We start from the raw sequence: 6,000 nt of genomic DNA, 5'->3' as shown, positions 1-6,000 counted from the left end.
TTTTCTCATGAAAAATAACACCATGGTTGCGGATAACCTTCTGAGTCTATGGATCCTAAAGACGATAGATAGCATATCTCACTTGTATCCCCATCTCCAAGAAAGATACATTTGTCAAACTTCAGATCCAACTTATTACTCTTATCTTTGGGAATATGGGGATCCATTAATGAGATGTACTGGGGTAAGCTTGCTTGACTAAGCATACTATAGACTCTTTCCTAAGTAGTCATGTTCATGCACTTCAAAATACTATTCTAGGGCGCGTTGTATGGGGCAATCAATTGGCACTTGATATGCCTCTTATCACATAGCTTCTCAAAAAACTTAGATACATATTCACCCCCATTTTCATACTATAGGCCTTTTGGCCTATACCCAGACTGGTTCTTAACCATGGCAAGAAAATGTTGAAACGTAGGCAAAACATCTAATTTTTGCTTAATGAGATAGGCCCAAACCTTATGCAAACAATCACCTATGAACATAACAAAATACTTTGTTCCACTCAAGGACTGATAGAGCATGGGGCCACAAACATCTAAATGCACAAGAGCCAAAGGCATGGCACATGTGTAGAACAGACTTCTTATGCGATTTACAAGTTTTCCTACTATATAAACAATAATCACATGAATCAAAACAAGAATGATCTAAGGGTGGAAGATAATGAAAATGAATCAATTATTTCATTCATTTCAAATACATGTCCCCAAGACAATGATGCCATAAATATACATGTGAAAGATTGGTCACAACCAAAACATGGTCAACCTTCTCAGAAACAAGCAAAAGGTAGAGGCTACCAACCTTGGTACCTGTAGCAAAAAATGAGACTACCATAGGTAATCTTCCATGAAGAATTACCAAGAGATACATGATACTCATCATCCAATTGTCTAGCTAAAATAAGGCTTTTAGTCAAAGCCAAGACATGGCACATATCATGAAGCATAAAGAAGCACTAGTAGCAAATTACAATCTACCATCACGTATGCCAATGATATCCAATGCAATGTCATCTTCTAGTCTAACAAGACCCATAACAGTACAATGGTTATGAAACAAATGGCGATGCAGTAGGGTAATATGGAATGAAGCCCCTAGATCAAGAAGCCAACTTTGAGAGTAAGTGCACGGTGCATCAATCAACTAAGTAGCATCAAGAGATGAAACTGCAAGAATGTAGTCATCATAATTGTTATCTCCTCATCTTCACATTGAACTTAGGCAAAATCTCAGTGGGCTTTGCATTTTCCTATACTTTCCCCTTGCCTTTTGTCATTGCATCTAACATTGCACATTTTATGGCACTACAACCTAATGTGACCCTACTGCCCACAATAATGACATGTCAAAGAGGACTTACAATCATATGAGTTGTGATTCCTTCACAAAAACTTTTTTGTTATAATTCCCTACATTTCATCCTATCCACCACTTGCAAAAACCATAAATATCTACTTATTCACTTTTGATTCTTCCATGCATCCAAAGAAATCACACATGCCCATTCAAGCAAAGTGCAATTCATAGGTGACCATGGATCCTTTTCCTCTCTATTTTTCCTTTGTACTTTCAATAAAAACACTCTTACTACAACAGATTAAGGGGTAGAGTGACAAGGTGGCCAAACCTAGCGAGCATCACATATGCGACCAAAATTATGGGTATTGCATATGCAGCACAATTGAATACCACATAAATGATGCAAAGTTGACCATATATACATGACAACTATTGCCCACAAGATTGAGACTTGTTCCTCTTGGCCCATGAGTCTCTACCATAGTTATTATTACCATTTGTGCTTCTAACAGTAAAGTGCACGAGAAGTGCAGGATGTGTCAATATTCTTCCCATTTGTTTCTTCTATGAGAGTAAAGCACTCTATACATCATTGCATTTAAAACCACCCTCAAGGGGGATTAGCACTCATAGAAGTACGAAAGGTATCCCGTGATTCTAGTAATGTGACAAGCAAGAATAAAGACTTTATTTTATCCTCAAACTTGATGTCTAGTGAGACCAACCGGTTGAAAAGAGAGTGGAACTCATTGAAATGAGTAGAAATAGGGGTTCTCTCCTTCAGATGAAGGTCCATAAGCTTCTTCAATCAATAAAATTGACATGCAAGACTTTGCTTGTCATAAAGATTAAGGATCTTCTTCCATAGATCATATGCACCACTCTCAGTAGAGATAACATTGAAATACACCTCCTTAGACAAAGATAGTATGATAGTGGACTTGCATAACTCATTAAGCTCATCCCAATCATCTCTATCCTAACATTTTGGATTTATGCCCTTTGTTTTTAATGACCTAACCTACTTCTTCTACACCAATACTTGCCATATTTGCATCTTCCAATATTGGAAGTTGTTACCATCAAGCTTTTCATGAAAATGACAAGAGTGTGGGACTACTGTAATTACAACAAAACAACTCCAAAAAATTGATCCAAAAGGGCAAAAAAGAGGTGGGAAACAAAAGGGTATACGGCTATCCACTACAACTGCAATCAAGAGACTACCAAATCAAAGTGTTTGCTCTCCAAAAGAATGTTGAAAATAGCAATTATAGCAATGATGTAGTAAATGCAATAGTGTATGTCAATCCAACTGCAAGCAAACAAACAAAATAAGAGGCTTCATTACTAGGAATATCTAGATAGCAATTGAGATATTAAAAATGTAACTAGTAGTGAATAGGCATAGACCACAAGTATGAAAGATTGTCAATACCTCATAGTTCCAGTGAACCATACATCCCATAAGCATATACATCATGCATGTGAAAGATATCAGGAGAAAGTACAAAGATCTACCAAATTTAGAACAAATAGGTTAAAGATGGTACCTAGCTCCTTCCCTATATCATCCATGGTGACGATTGGGTATTCTTTACCTCGATGTCCACATGCATGTGGACATGGAGGTAAAGAATACACAGTTGTCTCCACATGCAGATAAAGAATACATAGTTGTCACAAAGGATGATGCAAGGAAAGATCTAGGAGATAAAGAATAACTTTCTTCCTTTGTCTTCTTATTTTGTGTAGACTCGGATTTTGCTATCATGAAAAGTAGTATTTAAAAAATCACTAGTCTATCCATAACGAAAACAATATAACAATAGGCAACTACCAATAGTAGCTACACTCCCCCTAAAGTAGCTAGTCTAATAATATCATCTGCCAGTGCTACCTATTGGTAGCTACAAGTCCCAGACCAAAAGCTATAGTAGCTAGCAATCACTAGTAGCTACTAGTCCTAGACTAATAGCTACCACTCTGAAACTAGTAGCTGCTAGTCCAAATTTAGAGCTACCAATCCCAATGGTAGCTGCTAGTACCAACATAGTAGCTACCAATCCAAGATTGAGAGAGCCACTAGTTTTAGACTATCAGTCCGGTAGTGAATGGTTTACTAGTCTAGATCTTAATAGCTACTAGTCCTAGACCAATTTGGGACCAATAATTACTAGTTACAAGTGGTAGCTACTGGTTCATTAGTTTAGGGTTGGTAGGTTATGATATGGGACTGGTAGCTAATGAGTTTACCAGTCCAGAATGGTAGGTACCATAGTTGGGACTAATATTTACCAATCTAGAATTGTTAGTTGTCTATCAACTACCAATTCTAGATGGAACTCATAGCTAGCAATCTCAGTCAACGAGTCCCAATGGTAGCTACCACCCCTACTGGGATTAGTAGATTGGTAACTACATGTTCCAAATTGGCATTTATGAGTCCCCTCAAATTGATAACTACCAGTCTGGGGTGAGTAGCTAACGGTATGAGACTGTAGCTACCAACTAGCTACCAATTTGGAATTGGTAGACTGGTAGCTAGTCCCAAGTTGGCAACTATGAGACCCCCAAGATCGGTAACTACTAGACTAGAATTGGTAGCTACTAACTAGCTACCCCTAGAAGTGGTAGCTTTTAGTCCTAGACTAGTAGCTACCACTTTGAGACCTCTCATCATCATGGATAAAAGACACTTACAATTAGTTGAATGTGAATGTTAGAAAGGATACTTTGGCTTAATGCTTTTTTGAGCATCATAGTTGTTGAAGAGTATTGAATATGGTACTTGTGAAGCTCCTTGTTAGAAGGCACCACTATTCTCTAGGAGAAACAAAGACCACATTGTTGATGAGACTCTTTGTGTACATCTAGTACCCATGCACATCTCGTTGTGCATGGAAACAACAATGGGCAAAACATTACATGTGATGAGCATGGTCTTTTAGCAATGTGGTTATGGCAAGCGCATCTTTGTCATGCATGAGCACTATACTTTCTTTTCAGATTAAATATGGCCCTATCAAGAGGTGGCTTTTGGTGGTAGCACATATAGCAAAACAATATGCTCCTCTTCAACCTTGGTATATAGCTTTTGTTGATGCCTTGTCAATGATTGCTTCATAAAATGCCCATATCATCAATGGTAACCCTTAAATTATATTTTTTCAAGTCTTCCACTTTTGATGCATCCTATGCATCTTCATAGTCATCTAACTATTGTAAAGAGGCATGTGTATCTTGCAACTACCCTTGGAGACTATGCACAAGGGAACAAAATAATTCATCTCTATACACATTTTGCACTTCATGGTTTCACACAACTTCAGTGTGTTCCAATAGTGCCATTGCATGGTTGCTTTCTAAGAGATTGTGCATTTTTCCAAGTCTGCAAAGAAACGTGGACTAAATGACAAGGTCTTCTTTACCTCATGCATATAAAAAATATGCCCCTTGACAATTGTTGAGAGTTTTGAAATGAGGAGGAGAAATGTGAAACTCCCCATCTCTACGTCTTGACCTACAGACTGGTAGCATCCGTATTTACAATGATGCTTCCTAGAAATAAGGCCCAGTCAACTAGCCCCTTTAGATTCTCATATAGAAACCTCTTGACAAATACTTGGGTAACCTCCATACCATAATTTCTTGGTGGCTCTTGGAGAAGAAAAAGTTCATAATATATAGAACTTTGGCCAAAACTGTAGCTTCACATCTGTACATTGGATCATTAGAACCATAGGGGCACTCTTTCTCTCATTAGGAAGTTTTTGCCCTTCCCTTGTATATATGTCTATGCACTCTATGGTATATTTAGTGTTGTAAAAATTCTACATTATTCCTCTCAATCCACTTTATGTTGTATACTCTCACGTTGCATGTATGTGCATTCTTGCAACCCAAAGTCCAACAAATTTGGCACTTAATATAGGGAAGGATAGAGAAGCAAAACAAGATTAAGCAAAAGAGCTTTTGAACTAGCATGCATGATGAATGCGCAACTCTAGTGCAAGGCATAAGCGTGTGCAAATAGAAAGATACTCTCATATGTGACTTGAAAACCTTACACTTGTTCAATTGTAATTCAAAGCTTGTTAAACATTTTCTATCAAAGAAAAATTAACTTGGTTACAAGGAACCTATCATTTTGGTAGAATATTGATACTTATTCCCTTCTCTCTCTTCTCCTTTTCCTATCCCTCTTTTTCATCAACAATTTTCTCTCTAGTTGCTTGTCTATCTTTACAATTAGAAAGCTAATGTTAAATCCCAGCTTTTTTCAATGGAATAATTGAAACTTTATGTTAAGATTCTTTTAACTAGAATGAAATATCCTAGTTAATCTATGACAATTACTACCATTATGAAGTCAAATCCTCCCTTAATAGTAGGTAAGCTAGTGATAAAACGCATCCCCATTCTCTCCCATTTCTATAAGAAATGCATAATGATTAGATTTTGTTCCATCTATTGTGACAAATGTGGCCTTCTGGATTTCTTCATACTTTTTCTCACCTTGCATGATTCTTAGGACTTCTTTCATAAGCCTAGGTGTGAGTGGTATTTACTAGATTATTTGTTCATTACCAATTCTAAGCAAGATAGATCTAATCTTGGAATTTGGCTAGTGAGGTAGGATAGCCTCCTTGCATGTGACATTATGGGCTAGTCCACAAATCACTTTTGCAT

Source organism: Lygodium microphyllum, chromosome 1, assembly GCF_053477565.2.
Source record: "Lygodium microphyllum isolate KBCC chromosome 1, Lygodium_microphyllum_v1.1.10, whole genome shotgun sequence".
NCBI classification, from domain to species: Eukaryota; Viridiplantae; Streptophyta; class Polypodiopsida; order Schizaeales; family Lygodiaceae; genus Lygodium; species Lygodium microphyllum.
Note: the sequence above shows the minus strand (reverse complement) of the source record.